This window comes from Protopterus annectens, chromosome 4.part1 (assembly GCF_019279795.1).
Source record: "Protopterus annectens isolate FY-2018-M chromosome 4.part1, PAN1.0, whole genome shotgun sequence".
Lineage (NCBI taxonomy): Eukaryota > Metazoa > Chordata > Ceratodontiformes > Protopteridae > Protopterus > Protopterus annectens.
This window is the reverse complement of record NC_056734.1, coordinates 393,154,551-393,173,287: the sequence shown is the minus strand read 5'-3', so window position 1 is coordinate 393,173,287 and position 18,737 is coordinate 393,154,551. Positions and strand designations below refer to the sequence as shown.

Sequence of the window (18,737 nt, the reverse complement as noted above, 5' to 3'; positions counted from 1 at the left end):
TTTTCCCAGTGCCCTGGAATGAAAGGAAACAAAGAGTTGCTCTGATTTCCTAATGGACATGGTCTTGTCAAGGTAAAATCTGAGTTGTCTACTCACAGCCAATGTATGTAGCACCCTTTCACTAGAATTTTGAGGGGAAAGAAAGAAGGTAGGACGATGAATAGATTGGTTAAGGGACAAGTGATAAACCACTTTAGGAATGAAGGAGTGGTTTGTACGGAGTGAAACCCTATCCTTGAAGATGAGAAAACGTTGGGAAGCCATTAAGGCTTGAAGTTCAGAAACTGTTCTAGCAGAGGTGATGGCTACCAGCAAAATAGTCTTCCATGTGCAAAACGTCAAAGAAGCTGAGACTGCAGACTCAAAAGGAGCCCCAGTAAACTTTTCCAATGCAAAATTCAAATCCCAGGGAGAAGGAATAGGTTTCCTGGAAGGTCTGATGCGAATGATGCCTTTAAGAAAGAGCTCAACCTCTAGCCTAGAAGCTAAAGGAGGAGATAGAGGCAGACATGCAGAAATGGCAGATAAGTGGGCTTTAACAGAAGAGTAAGCCAATCCAGCTTTAAGCAGCTCACACAAACAAGAAAAAAACTAGGGGAATGCCCACTGAAAATGGATCTAGCTTCTTCTTCGGACAACAGACGGAAAACCTCTTCTTTTTGGACAAGTAGGACCTCCTACTTTTGGGTTTCCTGGCCTCCTGCAAGACTAGAAGCAAGTCCTCTGAAAAAAGGTGTCGGAAAGAGATCAGAAGGCTATCGTCCACAAAGTCAGGCTCAGAGTTGTTAAATGTAGGTGGATAAGACATCCCTTGTCTTTTGTGAGAAGATCCACACTGTGAGGTAACTTGTGATGATTGCCCTCGGCTAACTGCAGAAGAAGGGGGAACCAGTACTGTCTTGGCCAAAAGGGGGTCACCAACAAGATTTTTGATTTGCCCTGCTGTATTTTCAGCAGAACTTTCTGAATGAGTGGGAAGGGGGGATGCATAAAGAAATATCCCCTTCCATGAGAATGACAGAGCATCCGCCTTCCATACCAGAAGATCTGGGACTCTGGCACAAAATTCTGGAAGTTGTCTGTTCAAGGGGGTGGCAAAGAGATCTACTTGAGGAGAATCCCACCGGTGGAGAATGTCCAGAAACACAACCCTGTGAAGCATCCATTCATGGGCTTGTGTCATGGACCTTGTTAGAGAGTCTGCCAGAAGATTTTGAGCTGAAGGAATGTAAACAGCTAGTAATGTGACCTCTGCTTGAGAAGCAATCTCCCAGGCCTGAAGGTTCAGTCTGCAGAGCAGGTATGACTGTGTCCCCGTGTTTGATCACATACCAAAGGACTGTGTTATCTCTGAACAGTTTCATGGGACCTGGGCAGAGAGAGGACCAGAAAGCTTGGGCAAGGATCAAAGCCCTCATCTATTTGATGTTGATATGTTGTTTCCTTGTGGAAGGAGACCAAAGGCATTGAACCTTTAAGTTTCCCCAATGTTGCTCCTCACCCCGTGTGAAGCATATGTAAACAGCTCCTGCACAGGGTGTAGGACCTGTAGAGGAAGACCTGGATTCAGAGATATGTGTTCAATCCACCAGTGTAACTCTTTCTTCAAACTAGGGAGAAGAGGATGAACAAACTCCAGAGGGTGAGCATGTTGGCATTGGAGTGTTTTCAGATACTACTGGAATTTTTGCATGTGGAGTCTGGCTAAGGGATAACAGATGCCGTGAACCCCAGCATATGGAGAAACTCTCTGGCCGACACTGAAGTTAGAGGAAGCAATTGTTGGAAGTAGGTCAGCAGAGACTGCATTTTTTTTGCAGAGGGAGAAAAGCCATCATAAGGCCTGTCCTTATCCTGCTGCCTAGGAAAACCTGATCTTGAGAAGGGTTGAGGGAAGACTTGTTGCAGATAACAGTGACCCCAAGCTTTGGAGAAGGGATATGGTGGTTTGGAGGTCCTGTTGCAAAATGTCTGAATGGTTTGCTTGAATAAGCAGGTCGTCCAGGTAAGGGGTAAATCAGAATTCTGTGAAATCTGCAAAAGGCAATAACAGGTGACAAGCATTTTGTGAACATCCTAGGTTCTGGCACATACATTGGATTGTCTTCAACAGCTAAGCCAGGAGAAGTACTGTGAGGAATGTCCAAGAAAGTAAGCCACAGTTCCCCCTTACCATCCTGAAGAGACATCTACAAGGCCTCTGTAGACATGCTAATGGAACTCTCCTTTACAGCTTCCAAAAACAGTACCCACTGCAAGAAGAGAAACAGGCACCGAAAGACCTCCGGGCCTTCAATGGTCTTGAGGGGGATATCTCTGCTCAGAGGGACAGCCGAAGATTGGACCTGACGGACCCTCCATTACAAGCACTAGGTCACTTGAATCTCTGATTCTTGAGGTACATGCTCAGGGCAGAAAGATGACTGCGGAGCATCCTAGGGACAACTACCTGACAAATCTCGCAAGCCTTTTAGTCATGAGCGGATCTCAGACAGAAAAAAACTGATCCTGATTATTTCTGAGTGGAATTTGTCTTCCACAATGGCACTTGCCCTTTCTTAGATGACATTAACCTCAAAAAAAAAAAACATGCAGCAGCAAGAAAAAACACAAATAAATTCCCCAATGGGGCACTTACCTGAAACAGCAACCACTCGGCGATCAGAAGAAGAGTAGGAGATGGTGTTCAGATGGGCAGCACAGAAGTTCTGAGGATGGTACGCGCAAATGTCACTTTTATAGCCTACGTCGGCTGCTACCCTATGTGCAACACCGCACGTACCTTGCAGTATTTTAAGTCTTTGGTATACTGGCCGGATGTTCGGGTAGCATAGGTGGGGAAATCCTCATGTTATGAATACTGCAACACGGGAATAGGTAATCTGATAATGTGCTCCTGATATACAAAACCTTATGAAATGCCATCTGGATGCATAGGAATGTGATGATAAAAACATCTTATAAGTGTAATGTAACCAGGAAACTTGAAATGTTCAGTACCAAATACAGACATGCATGTGCTTGAAGGTCAGGAATGCCCTAAGTTCAGGCATATTTGTTCATATTTCTAGCACTCAGCTGTGCCAAACTTTTATGTCTGACTTGAATTTATTAAGCTGGAAAGTCTAACACACTCAAGAGTCTAAAAAAGCAGAACATGAGTAAATATGCAAATGCCAAGAAATGAGAGAAGCAAACCACTGTTGGTGAAACAGATGGGACTATCAACCCATCTCTTACCAAGACAACTCATACTTGAACCCTTTTGAATGCCTCCACATATAGATATATGTGTGTGTGTGTATATTTGTGTGTGTGTGTGCGTATGTGTATACATATATATATATATATATATATATATATATATATATATGTACACACACACACACACACACACACACACACACACACACACACACACACACACACACACACAAGCAATTTTTAGTCAATGTTCTGTTTGGATTGTGGAATTACTCATGGTGACTGCAAGATACTGCCCAATACTAGCTGTTTCCTAGCCAAAATCAAATATTCTGAGAAAGCAGCCTTGTCTCTCAATCTTCCCAAGGGTGGAGCATCCAAGAATATTCACTCTCACATGAGCAATGACTAAATCCCATACATACTTGGTGTGAAGCGATCTAAGGCCCTAGTGACAGCACAGATTCTTACAACTATTTATTTGGGAACCAGTCATACTTCATCCTTTCTCAGCCTGGTGAGTGGGATGCTTGTGTTCCTAACTGTAGAGTTGCCTATAACTAGAACATTTTCTTCAAGTGTCACTATGCTCCAAACTGCCTTAAGCCTATGCAGATCCTTTGTTCAGGGGAGTAACAGTCGATGATAATCGTGTGTGTGTGTGTGTGTGTGTGTGTGTGTGTGTGTGTGTGTGTGTGTGTGTGTGTGAGATGGGTAATGTGCTGAGGTCTGTGTCCACTGCTGCATTGTCTAGGAGTTGTTTTCAGTACATCAGCACAAGTGGAGTAGTGTTTGTTCCAGAGTTAGTGTGTGTTGTGTACTGAGAAATGTGGCAGGGGGGAAAGTAGTCCCCACCCCGAGTAGGTACCTAAGCTGCCAGTAGCCTTAAAGTACTCAGTGCTACCACCCTGGCAAAAGGCAAAGTACGGGTAGACTGTGGTCTCATGGTGGCAAATAAAGTACAGTTTTGTACCTACCATAAATGTAGATGTCCGATAGGTATGCATCTGCAGTCCTTACATATGGGTTGTCCTGCCTCAGGCAGCCCTTCGGTCGGCCGGATTCCAAAGTCTGGGTCCGGCGTCGGCTGATGTCGCCCTTTTCCCCGACGTCAGAGCGCCTGGGGTATAAAAGCATCAGCCGACGCCATCTTCCTCAGTTTTTCTTGCCCCAGATGCCAGGTGCCCTCTAAGGAAGGCTAAATTTGGAGAGATTAAAAAATTCCAAACATGCACAGCAATAAAAAACAAACACACCACAAAAGATAACCCCAGCTAGCTAAAATGAGGGATAGGTACCCAAAGAATACCACAGAGGGGTAGGAGGGAGGGAAAACCTGACTGCAGATGCATACCTATCGGACATCTACATTTATGGTAGGTACAAAACTGTACTATGTTCTTCAAGGATGCATCTGCAGTCCTTACATATGGGTAGAATACCATAGCCAAGCTGGGGGTGGTAGGACCTAAGAAAAGGATGGTGTAGCTAACATGCCCTGCAGGACTGCAATAGCAAAGCCTGCTCTGGATGTGGAATATAAAGGCAAGTTGTAATGCTTGGAAAATGTATGCACGGAGCTCCATGTAGCAGCTTCTAAAATGTCCTTTGTAGCCACCCCTCTTAAGAAGGCTGTGGAGGTGGCTGTTGCTCTGGTGGAATGAGGCCTGATGTTAGCTGGCACAGCTTTTCCATGAAGAGAGTAACAGAATCGAATGCAATTTCCTATCCATTTTGAAATTGTCTGTTTGGAAATTGCTTTTCCTTGTACACCAGCAGCATATGCTACAAAGAGTTGGTCAGTTTTTCTGTAAGTCTTAGTTCTGTCCAAGTAGTAGCGCAACTGTCTGTGAATGTCCAGGGTATGCAGAAGTTTCTCTCTTTTATTTTGTGGATTTGGAAAGAAGGTAGGCAGGTGGATAGCTTGGTTCAGTGAGACCCTGGATACCACCTTTGGCATGAATGAAGGATTGGATCTCAAAGAGACTCTGTCCTGATGAAAAATGAGAAATGGTTGTACTGCCATGAGGGCCTGTAACTCAGATACTCTTCTTGCTGAGGTTATGGCCAGAAGGAAGGCAGTCTTCCAAGACAGGAATTGTAGTTCTGAAGATGCTGCTGGTTCAAAGGGAGGTAGAGTTAATTTTTCCAACATGAAGTTAAGGTCCCATGTAGGCACTGGTGGTTTCCTTGGAGGGTTGATGTTTTTTATCCCTCTTAGGAACTGCCTTAGCAGAGGATGAGAAAATACAGGTGGATCAGTGTTGTACTCTGCTGAAATTGCTGAAGCATGAATTTTTATGGAAGAATAAGAAAGGCCATTATGGAGCATTTCAGCCAAGTATTCAAGGATATGTGGAATGCTCATCACTGCCGGATCTTGACCCTTTGCGGTGCTCCAAGTACGAAATCTTTTCCATTTTGCTGAATATGCCTTTCTTGTGAAAGGCCGCCGAGCTTCCATGATGATATCCTTTACCCTCTTGGATAGTTTATCCTGGCGAGGAGTCAAGGTATTTTCCAGGCTGTCAACTGCAAGGTTTTTAGGCTGGAGTGCAGAGTTTTGTAATTGTGCTGTGTCAGAAGAAGTGGCCATTGTGGTAGAGGCCATGGTTTCGTGCGTGACATGCTCTTCAACAGTGGGTACCAGTGTTGTCTTGGCCAGTCCGGAGCGATCAGAATCACTTTTGGTTGCTCTGTCCTGATCTTCAGTAAGACCTTGGTCATTAACGGTAGAAGTGGGAATGCAATACTGTTAGAGCATTCCAGCTGAAGGAGAGTCCACTTTCCATGCTTGAGGATGGTATGTCCTTGCGTAGAATTTCTTCAGTTAATGGTTGTGGTGGGAGGCAAAAAGATCTATGTCCGGCCTTCCCCATGATTGTGCTATCTGAAGAAAAATGTCTGGGTGCAACATCCATTCGTGTGGATCCATGATGTTTCTGCTTAGGCTGTCCGCCAGTACATTGTCCTTTCCTGGTACGAACTGGGATTGCAGTTCTATATTGAGTCTTAGGGAAAGTTCCCAAAGGTTCATTGCCAGCCTGCAAAGAGGGTAGGAATGGGTACCTCCTTGCTTGTTTATGTACCACATAACTGTGGTATTGTCTGTCTTTATTAGCAGGTGACCTTGATGCAGGAAGTGTTCGAAGGCCTCTACTGAATGTATCACTGCCAGCATTTCCTTTTGGTTGATGTGCAGGCGCAATTCTTTTTGTGTCCATTGCCTCTGAATGCGTCTGCCCTCCATGTGCACTCCCCATCCATGGTCTGAGGTGTCCGTTGTAATGATTTGGCTGATATGTGGCTTGCTGAAAGGCAGACCCATGTTTGACTGGCTTGCTTGTGCCCACCACAGAAATTCCTTTTGAAGGCATGGAATGAGGGGGATCAAAGCTTCTAGGCTGTGACTGTGTTGAGACCATAGACTCCTTAGGTACCATTGTAGTTTCCTCATATGCAACCTTGCTTGTGGAATCAGAAGAATGCAAGATGCCATGTAACCCAGGGCCTGCAGGATTTTCCTTGCAGTCAACTGGGTTTGTGTTGTCAGATTTCTGAAATAATCCAGTAATTGCTCTAGTTTTTCTTCTGTGAGAAAAGCCATTTGGGTGTTTGTATCCAGTTTTGCACCCAGGAAAATTATTCGTTGGGATGGAACAAGTCTTGATTTCTGAATGTTGACTGTGTATCCCAAGGCCTGTAGTAGGCGGATGGCATAGTTCAAGTGTTTTACCAATGTTTGTTGGCTGTCTGCTTGTATAAGGCAGTCGTCCAGGTATGGGTATATTTGAATCCCCTGAAGTCTGCAATGTGCAATTACTGATGCCAGGCATTTCGTGAATACTCTGGGTGCAGTAGATAAGCCAAAGGGCAATGCTGAGAATTGATAATGCTCTGAACCTGCAAGAAATCTGAGGTGTCTTCTGCAACTTTGTCTGATAGGGACATGCAGGTATGCCTCCTTGAGGTCTAGAGTTACCAGCCAGGACCCCTTGCCCAGCATGGGAAGGAGTTGCTATAAGGTCAGCATTTTGAATTTTGGCACGATGAGATAAGTATTCAGTGCGGACAAGTCCAGAATAGGCCTCCATTGCTTTTCTTTTCTTGGAACAAGGAATAGTCTGGAATAAAATCCTTGGCCTTGTTCTGTGGAAGGAACCATTTCTATTGCCTTCATTTGTAGAAGGTTGGAAATTTGCTTGAAAGCCTCTGCCCTTTGATTTGGTGGCAAGTTTGGCATGCCTTGTCTTTTTGGTAATGTATGAAAATGGAATCTGTATCCTTTGCCTATTATTTGCAGTATCCATTTGTCCTTTGTAATACTGTGCCAATTTTCTGAGAATAAAGATAGCTTTCCGCCCAAAGGTGCTTCCAATTGAGCCCTGGTTGGCGGAGTCAAAGTCAAGTCATTGAGATTGTCCTTGTGCAGTAGTTGTAGGTCCTGCACTACCTCTCTGGTTAGGAGGCTGCCATTGACGTCCTCTGTAGGAGCTTCGAGCTTGCCCTCTACCTCTGGCACGCCTGTTTTTGCCTCTTTGAAATCTGTCTGTGTCTGGAAAGGACCAATTCTTAGAAGGCCAATTTCTGCTGAATCTTGGTGGTTGGACCTGGAGGAAATCTTTGACCGTTTGGTACTGATTTAGCCTTTTCCTCAAATTTCTTTAAGACCTCTTGAGCCGTGGAACCAAATAACTTTTGTTTTTCCAGTGGTGCATCCAGAAGCTTTGCTTTAACATGATCTGGCAGGGTTTGTTCCTTCAGCCAAGCATGTCTACGTATGACTGCACCTGTCATTGCTGACCTACATGAAGCTTCCAATGCATCATAACCACACTGTAAGAAATGGTTGCTAACCTGCTGGGAGTTATGCACCAGATCCTGAAGCACCTTGTGATCTAGGGGTTCAGGTGAGGTTAGTTTTTTATGCAATTCGTCTAACAGATACTCTTGATACTGTATCATATGGAATTGACAATTTAATGCTCTCATAGAAAGTGTGGAAGAAGTATACACTTTTTTACCCCATCTCTCTAAAGCCCTGGATTCCCTTTCAGAAGGAAGTGAATTTTTAGTAGTGGTGGTTGTAACCCCTTTAGGGCCCTGGGAAATAGTTTCTGGGTCTGCAGAGTGGCCCTTGTAAAGGAATAGATGTGTGTCCGGAACCCTGTAGTACCTGTCGGGTTTGACAGGAGCCAGAGGAAGGGAGTCAGGGGAAATACTAGACTCAGAGTACACATCTTCTATGACATTTAAAACAGGAGGAATAGCCAAAGGTCTATGCTGAGGTAAATGCAAAAAAGTCCTTAACCTCTTCCTGGAATCAGAGAATTCCTGGCCTTGCCATTTGAAATGCTCTCTCATGGAGTGAAGGGTCTCCCCAAAGGAGAACTCTTCAGGGGGGGATGCTGAGGGAATAGATTCCTCTGCATCAGAATCCTCGTAGGCCGGAAAGGCCTCCTCCTGGTAGTCTGACTGGGCAGAGTCATCTGAGGCCTCATCAGAAGACTGGGGATCTGTCTGCTCAACCCTGGGCCTTTTGCCTGGAGGTGGTTGAGAGCCCCTGTCTGGATGTGGCTGAGAGCCCTTGATTAAGGAAATTAGGTCTTCAGCCAAACTTAAAATTTGTGAACCGGTAGAGGATCCCTGAGGAATAGTCTTGGGAGGGAGAGATTTTGGCTGTTTAGCAGCTTTAGCACGTGTAAAGGCCTTAATGGACATGGATACAGGAGGCCTGGCTGCCCCACGTGCTGGAGTAGTTTTATCAACAGAAATGTGTCGGATATTTCCTGAGCACCGGTTTCAGACGGAAATTCTATGACCGACCCAGTGGTGGCCTCCGGTACCGAAGTTACCGGCTGTGCGGTGTCGTCGGTCTGAAGGAGTAGAGATTCGGCTTCAGCAAAGACCAAGACACTCGCGGTAGGCCTGGGCGTGGAGTCGGCCGAAACCGCAGACCACGTGTGTCGGTCCTTATCCTTCCGTTTTTTGAGTAAATGAGCTGTCGGAAGCTCCAACGGCATGATATAACAGAAATTTTCCCAAAAAAATTCCTCTGCAAACTCTGCCCGACGCCTAAGAGTGCGTTTATTGAAGGAAGCACAGGCTGTAAAGGCCGAGACGTCGTGGTCTGGGCCTAGGCAGGGTAAGCAGTAAGAGTGGAAATCCTTATGAGGTATTTGTTTCCCACAAGTTAAACAATTATTAACTTTAACTGTTTGATCTGACATCGGCTGAGGCAAGAAAGAGTCCCCAACGGGGTACTTAGCTTTTTTGAAGACTTTGGTAGCTGAAATCACAGGAGCTGGCCGACCGGCACTTGCGAACTGCTTCTGCTTCGGGCACCGAGCGGCAAGAAAGACTGAGGAAGATGGCGTCGGCTGACGCTTTTATATCCCAGGTGCTCTGACGTTGGGAAAAAGGGCGACATCAGCCGACGCCGGACCCACACTTTGGAATCCGGCCGACCGAAGGGCTGCCTGAGGCAGGACAACCCATATGTAAGGACTGCAGATGCATCCTTGAAGGACATCTATTGTGCTTAGAACACAATAAAATATACGAGTACAGTTCAACAAGGTAGAACAGGCAAAACACGGGACAAGATACAACAGACAATATGACTGTGTCTGAATAATGTAGTAAGAAAAGATACATTACAAAATTCAGTATTCTATAACTCAATGCAGAATACTAGCAAAAAGCAGAATATATAGTACATTAAAGAATGGCTCTGTAATGCAGTGTAACTGCATTAAGGTAAAAGCACAAAAGTACTTAATGCACATATACAGCAGGGACAGTATAATACATTAAATTCAGCGGGAAAGTGAAGGCCGAGGTTACACAGATTACTGGAACAGTGCTATTTGCCAAAGATAACATTGCAAGCTGCAAGCATAGATGCTGGAAATAAAGGAACAGTGCAATTTGCTAAAGATGCAGTTAATATATGACCTACAGGGTAGTAGGTAACAACCCAGTGGATGGACAAACAAGAGAGAGAAGTCTGTTTACAAACACAGAAATGAGGGTACTATCTGACACCAACACTGGAAAATTGTTTGATCCACTGAATTAGGGTGATGACTGAATGATCCCAATGGCTGCTATAGTGTGAATGAGTACACTTCTGTGCATAGCACATCTATTCTCTGGTGTTAAAGGTTTGATTCAGAAGTCCTTTTCAGTAATATCAGGTGCACATATATGTAGCACCAAGCATAGTAACAGAAATAAGCACTATATCATGTGCTCAATACAAAGTAACAGTAGGCACACAGCCAAAAGAAGCACACACTGCTAACCAGCTTCCAACAAATACTTGCCTGCAACACCCGCCCTGTCGCAGGCAACCAGAGTTTGATTAATGGCTTAGGTGTCAAATGGAACTGACAGGGTATATGGATGTGCATATCCCGGGTGGAGGGCTCATGCCAATGTGGATGGTAGCTCATGTCCTGGTGGAGGTCACAGCTCAGAACAATAGCCAAACTGAGAATACAAGATGGCTCAGGAGGTGTGTATGCTATAGGACTCAGGGTGAGCATATGCCCAGAGGCAACACTTTATTGCCCAACCAGCTTAATGGTGTTTCATCATCATGCTGAGGATAGGTCAAGAAAAGGTCTGGTGTGTGCAAAGTATAATGCTGCAGGCAGCCACTTTAATCCACCTCCAGGATATTGGTTTCCATTTCCCCTTCCCAATCTGCTGGGCAGTCTCATCTAAAAGATAGTACCAGACTAATGCTATTCCCCACTTCCCTTACACCAAAAACCAAGGAGTACAGAAGTCAGAGGGATGGAGCACTACATGGGTTGCCTGGTAACTGATGGTCATGCTACAGTACCAGACCCCAAAGAATAAGTAAACATCAAGAACTGTGCAGTTTGCCCTTCTCTTACCACCGGAAACAGCAAAAATAAAACATTTCCAAATCAAAACTTACTACCAGCAAGAAACAGCTACCTTAATATTAGCTTAAAAAAGTCACTTCCCCAGTGATCAGGTGCACAGATGTGCAGTATCATGCAGATGAGCACAAATGAGGAATATGCCATGCAATACATTTCAATATACAGCAAGTAAGGGTAAGCACATATCCAATATATATACACTATGCTAACCAGCTTCCAGCAAATAAATGAAAAAAAAAAACAGTGCAATTTCCCTTTCTCCTACCAAATAAAATAAAAACAGTTCCAAATGAACATTTACTACCAACAAGCAAAAGTATTAAAACACAAACACAAATCATGTGTTTGGTATAGAAGTGAATTTCTGTATAATCAAGTGAGCAGGTGTTTTGTGTCAGACAGGAAAGCACAAGAAATGAGCTACTTGATTCAAAGAAGGTCCTGACCTTATAAACCCCATTAATGATTATGATATTTAATCATCAGCTGCAGCTCTTTATATGCCTGTACACTATCACTGAATTACCTTCCTGCTATGTTTCAGAGCCACATGTGTTGAATAACAGCAAGTGTGGCTCACAGCAGCTTGTCAGTGCAGCACAGGCACAGTTATGCATCAGAAGCAACTGCAGCGGGTTATGGGTGATTTTCAATTTTAAGGCTGTACAGTTACATGTCATGCCTGTGTACATATATTTTGTGTAGCTCTGTCTAGATATACTAGGGTGGTCTCTGTAATTGTTATGTTTTCCATCTATATCTACCTCATCTGGTGCTGGCCCTGTCTGTGCCTTGGGTTTATGGTACTGAATCGGCCATTTTGGTAATTCTACTGCATGGGCAACACTGTGCCTTCTTGTACAGTTATTCAATGCTGCTTTGGAACACAATGTCGGACACAGGCAAGGATACATACAATCCTTCTCTGAACTCGATTAGCAGCAATATTCACCAAGAGTTGCTCATCTGCATTTTCTATGCACAACGGTGCACAAAATCTTTATATATAATCAACTAGCACCATTATTCATCCAGAGTTGTTCATTTGCATATTCTGAGCACAACTAGCTGTCCTAGTAAAGTCCAATACCTTAAACAGATAAAAACATTTCAGAATTATTCCAAGCTACATGGCAAACAGCAGCACCAGTAACAGCATCAACATGAGCAGCTAAGCAGTCTAGAAACCTCTGGTGGCACAGGTAGATAAACAAGAAACTGAGGAAATGGTACAAATCAGTTTGAGCGAGGTATTAATTTCAAGCCTTCGCTGACAAATCTTACTCTGAATACTCTACAACAGTTAAGCAAATTGAACTGTGAACACTCTACATCAGATAAGTTTAACAAATTAATACAAAGGATACATTACCTCTTCTACAGCCATAGTACTCACTTAACTCCTGAATCATTTTGGCCTTTTTTCTGTTCACCTGCTCGTGTGTCATTTGTAGGAATCCTGCACCATATTTCTGACTCCTGGTGCAAAGACATTTAAACAATGGTACACCATACACTAATTAATTCAAGCCAATTACTGGTAAAGCACTTGCAAGTTAGACATAGCAACCCTCACTCATAAAACAGGCCAGTCACCTAACTATTAGAGACCTAGCTTCAGCTACATCCTCACTACAAACCTTCAGGAAAGCCTTCTTATGTGCACTTCAAAACCAAGTAAAAGGTAAATGAAATCTTTATTACCCATTAGTATGACTTTTAGAAATAGCCAAGGCTATATATCTGAAGGGTACCAGCTTGTTTTATTCATGCCAAATACCAGTACTCACCAAACAGTTCTAAAGACTTCAAATGAAAACAAACCGTGTTTCATACTGCAGGTTTTGATTCAGAGGGAAGAAGATATGTAACAAATAAAGGCCATGTTTCTGAGTTATGAATCTATCATTATTCAATCCCTAGTTTGCATTTCAGCAACATATATAATATCCTTCTCTTTTCTGTAAAAGTAAAACAGAAACAAAAGGCATTCTGAATCAAGAATATTATCTTAACCAAAACACACAAATGTTTGCTTAGATTATATTAATCTGGTATATGACACTGAGATTTTGGACTGTACAGCCATCCTACGTCTACCTAGGACTGTGGCAGCTATTATGTTTCCATTTAATATTTTTTCTCAGCTAAACATTGGTCATATCATGCACAAACACATATACACTGTATATATTTTACAAATGTATTAACTTGAGTATTGTGGCAGCAACTGTCTAAAATGTTCTCAATGTCAGTAAAGACAAAGATTTCCACTAGTGCTTTGTCAAGTATTTTTGAAGCAGGATCAGACATAAACCCTGCTTCCTAATAACTCTCTTCTTCTCTCCTTACAAAAATGACCAGCATTCTGGGCCTGAATGTTTGGATCTCCCTAAGAAGCCAAAGTGATACGCTTTGTAAATGCTCTTGGCCTACCCAATAGCAGAAGACAGAAGGAGGCAGCGAATTTTGCCTCCACATGAAAAGCTTCTTCACACAACTTTTTTAATGAAATCCATGTATGCAACTGTTTGCCGGTGGAACCACAGACCTTTGTAAGCTTTGATGTATGAATGTTCATATAATACACCTTTTGAGCCATGAGCTACCAATGAAGAATTCTGTATTCAATCACATACACGGTTCACCATCCATTGAATACTGCAACCATATATGAAATCATGCAGGTATAATCTAACACAACAGATAAGTAATCACATTCAAAAACGCTTCTGTGGAGTATTAATTTATGAAAGATAATTTTCACTGACTAGCACTTCTTCTCTCCATCATGGCCAACCACCAAGTGAGTTACTATTAAACAGCACATCTCATATCGGACTTGCTATGTTCCAAAGTTGACAGTAGCCAGTCATGGTGGCAAGGAGGAGAATTACTTGAGTTTTTACTTCACTCACCACCAGAAGCAATCACATAGATTAAATTATGATGACTTTCGAACTAACAGACCCCTCCATGAAACAAAATGGATGCACTTGGTGTCCATTGTGCTAGCAAAGAAATAACATAGTTCTTTTCAGTCCAGTCATACCATGGTAGAGTCTTAGGTAAGCCAACAAATGGCACAGAGCTCTCTTCCCACCACCATGGCTGGCTGATGAGTCTATTAAGATGCCTGATCTTTAGCATGCACTTTCACTGCAACTCAATCAGTAGTCACACATGGTAAGAGAAGGGTCTCTTGCAACAGCTTCAAGCAACATGGAAGGAATACTATGGCACATTCCTGAAACAATTGGAGTACAAGTAGGTACTCCAATTAAATCTGTCCTTCAAATCAGTTTAAGCAAACCCCTTGTAACTAAAATAATAAAATGCATAGTAAGTCAGGCTAAAGACAAAAAAACTATAGGAGCATAGGACATATTGACTGACATCTTTAAGGATACGGACAGTGGCTGTGAAACTGCAAGATTACTCTGATTTAAAAACAATGAGGAAATTCCAAAGGTTTTGAGGAATGCCAATAATGTTACTGTCCAACAAAGTCAGTCAGTAGAAAATAGAGAAACAGTCTTAAATGAACTGTAGGGAAAAATCCCTGCCTGTATACCCCATACACACTTATTATTATATACATTTTTTATTTTGGGGTATATACCTCATATTACTGTTACACACATCATCCATTCCACAAATGCTTCACTTTTGTCCATATAGTTAGAACAATCAGCCAAGTATAGAATGATTACCCAATTTATCTGGGGGTTTCTTTTAGTTATTATCAACAAATTTTAGCATTTGCATGTACTACACTGTGACAGATCCATACCAATAGTCTATAATATATATACCTGCTGCACTGATGAATTACTACACTGCAAAATTAAGTACAATAATGGAACTGTGAACAACTTAGTGGCAAACAGCAATTATGTGGATGAAAAAGTCCAGAAGAATAATGTAGTAGGAGAAATTCACAATATGAAGAACTGCACACCAACTTATGCAGTAGGAGCCATGTATTAACAAATGTACCAAAGCGCAGTACCAAACTGTTATACAGTATCATACGCAATATACAATCCAAGCATGACACAAAATATCCCTGTTGCAGCAAAAATGGACCATCTAAAAGAAAAATAAAGGCAATCACCATTATGCTAGTAATTTTCTCCATCACACACAAAGACCTCCAACAGTAGGAAAAGATCATACTCCAAATCAGCAGTTTCCTATCTTAACAGATATGCAAGTGAATGCCACTACACGTGTATGTGAAATGAAGGCCAAACTTTCTTGAATCCTACTAACACATACATGTATCAGTAACACACATTTCAGAAAACAGACTGTATTTAGTACTGTACCATGTATGCCTAACTGTGAAATATTAATTACTGCCAAGAACTTGTACTAGTGCCGAAGCCATAAGTGCATACAAAATTCTGGTTTACAGTGCTCTACTTTCTAAAAGGACTTGCTCATTTACCGACTAGCAAATTTATTTACTGTCCTGTACTTTCCACACATCCTGATGTCCTTACCAAGGTGTTTATTAATCATTTGCCAAAGGACCTCAGGGAACAGTAGTGAAGGTAGGGGAATTTGTTTGCATGTTTTCTTAACCTCTACACCCCTCTCCAATATTAAGCCCAAATTTTCTCTCTTCCACTGCTAACTATGTACTACTCTGCCTATTTTCTTGCCTTTCAGCTCAAGATAGTAAAAGTAATATTTATATAGTGCATCATCATCCACCTTCCTGAAAATTTTGCCAATATACTTGGTGAGACCAGTCATCTGCAACCCCAAAGAAGCCCCCACCGAAAAGAACATTTTAAGTATGACTAATATTTGACTCGTAATTATACGCTACTGATGTACTCTCTACTTAATATATCTAGCTAACAGTGTACACACCAAGACAGCTCAAGCCCCTCCCACTAAAACTAAATCAACAAATGTTTCTTCCACCCAACAGTTTCTTAGCCAACAATAGCATATCCTGCAAATAAACATTAGGAAAATATATTGCTTAAGCACCCTGTTTTAACAGTAACATTTTATACTAGGTGGAATGTCCAAAACAAATGCACTTAGGGGGGGACTTGTGGATAAGCTTAGTAAGACAGTTTACCTCAAAATATTGGCTGACACAGCACTGCCTGCTACTTTCTTTACCATCAGAAACACTGGCACAAAATACACTTTGCTTGTGGCAGATTAATCACTGAAATATTGCCTTTTAACAAGCTCATCTTTCTTCTAAATGCAGCTACACTGATAGTTTCACTTGAGAATACAATAAGTGGGCCTCACTCCATTCTACCCTTGCGCCATTCTGCCCTCACTCTGCTCGGGTTCCACTATGCTTCCCTACCTACCTCCAATTTCCACCCATCCCCACTACACCTACTTTTATACTTTTCAATTCATGCCCACCTTGCACAATTAACCAATAACAACCTTTAGCAGCACCTCCCTCATCCTCCACCATTATCAAGACCTCTATCCTAATATTCTTGCAACCTTCAATAGTACACCTTAACCACCCTAAATATACACTGCACAGCAACCTAACAATCCTATACTACAGCAAACACTACTAGCATTATCATGAAGCACATAACATATCTTACATTCCATCAAGAGCAAAACTTTGTTTTGTAATCCCCATTAACACTACTCACACTTTTCACACACACCACAAATTTTCAATCCCACTCCCATCCACAATCTCATCAGTCCTCTAACACATCAAATTTCTCAACACCTCCTGAACTATATACACACTCACTACTAATCACATGCACTTTTAAACTCAAAGCTCCATAAGTCATCATGCTCCATCTATCTACATACACATAAAAACACTAGATATTTCTACACATATCTGAATACCATAACTAAGCTGGTCCAAAGTGGTGACATCCACCTCAAGCCTGGCACAAGCAACAGTATACAGTTAGAACCAGCCACACCCTTCAGAAAGTGCAGGTGTGTACACTTACCATAAATGTAGATGTTCGAGTGTATTCACTGTTGCAGTCATCACATTTGGGTTATCTGCTTGCAGTAGCCCTCATTCGGCCTGATTATCAAAGTCTTGGGTCCTGTGCCGGTTGCTGTCTCATCTTCCATGACGTCAGGTAGTCAGGGGTGTAAAACATGCAGCCAATGCCATTACATCAGTTTTTCTTACCCCAGATGTCAGATGCCCCCATAATGGGAAGCAATTATATATACAAGGTTACACCTCCAACAAAAAAGCAAATACACCAAAAAGCTTTAGGCATAGTAAGCAAGAATAGAGGTATAGCCAATAGACGTCAGGGGGCTGCAGGAAGAGTAACTAGGACTCGAACATCTACATTTATGGTAAGTGTACACAACTGTACTATGTTCTTCGTGTTTCACAGTTGCAGTCATCCCATTTGGGATTCCCAAAGCTAAGGATGGGAGGAGGAAATTAGATAGCATTAGGACCAGCTAAAAGGCCCTGCAAGACTGCAGTGGCAAAGCCAGCTCTGGATTTAGAGAAAATTGGCAAATGGTAATGCTTGGTGAAGGCATGTACAGAACTCCAGGTAGCAGCTTCTAGGATGTCCTTGGTAGGAACACCTCTGAGAAAGGCTATAGCAGTGGATACAGCCCTGGTTGAATGTGGTCTTATCCCCTGTGGGGTAGGTTTTCCATGGTGCTTATAGCAGAAATGAATACAATGGCCTATATATTTAGAAATGGTTTGCTTTGAAATGGCCTTCCCCTCTGCCCCTGCAGCAAATGCAACCAGCAGCTGTTCAGATTTCCTGAGAGGTTTAGTCCTGTCCAAATAAAATCTAAGTTGTCTGTGCACATCTAAGGAGTGCAGTATTCGTTCCCCTTTGTTCTGCGGATTAGGAAAGAAGGTTGGCAAATGAATGGACTGATTAAGAGCCACACTGGATAACACCTTGATCATGAAGAAGGGATTGGTCCTGAGGGACACCCTCTCTGCAAGAAAAATGATGAAAGGCTCCACTGCCATGAGGGCCTGTAATTCAGACACCCTTCTTGCTGAAGTGATGGCTAAAAGGAAGGCTGTTTTCCTTCTTGCTGAAGTGATGGCTAAAAGGAAGGCTGTTTTCCAAGAAAGGAATTTCAACTCCGCATTTGCAGCTGGCTCAAAAGGAGGTAGTGCGAGTTTCTCCAATACAAAGTTAAGGTCCCAGGCTGAAGTAGTGGCTGTCCTGGGTGGTCTTAAGTTTTTGGCCCCTCTGAGGAACTGCTTCAGCAGTGGATGACAGAAGAGGGGTGGTTCTGTGTTGTAATGAGTTGAAATGGCTGAGGCATGAATTTTAATGGAGGAAAAGGAAAGGCCCTTGTGAAGTATCTCAGTTACGTACTGAAGAATCTGAGGTAAATTGGGTGCTGCTGTGCCCATCCCCTGAGTTTGGTTCCGGGAACAGAATCTTTTCCATTTTTCAGCATAGGATTTTCTAGTACTAGGCCTCCTTGCCTCCAGAATGACATCCAACACTTGCTTACTGAGGGATGGTAATGGAGAACTTGGGTAATTAGCCAGGCTGCCAGGTTCAGGGTTTGAAGCTGTGGGTGCAGAATCTGGTCCTCCTGCTGGGACACCAGGGCAGAGGTTTGAGACAGGTGCCA

The 18,737-nt window shown here is 42.8% G+C and overlaps 1 protein-coding gene across 3 annotated transcripts in view; it reads right to left on the bottom strand.

The window, feature by feature from the left end:
* Positions 1-18,737, bottom strand: part of LOC122800880 (LIM domain containing preferred translocation partner in lipoma) — a 3,822,027-nt gene that overhangs the window by 3,638,914 nt on the left and 164,376 nt on the right. The gene's annotated exons all lie outside the window — the stretch shown is intronic.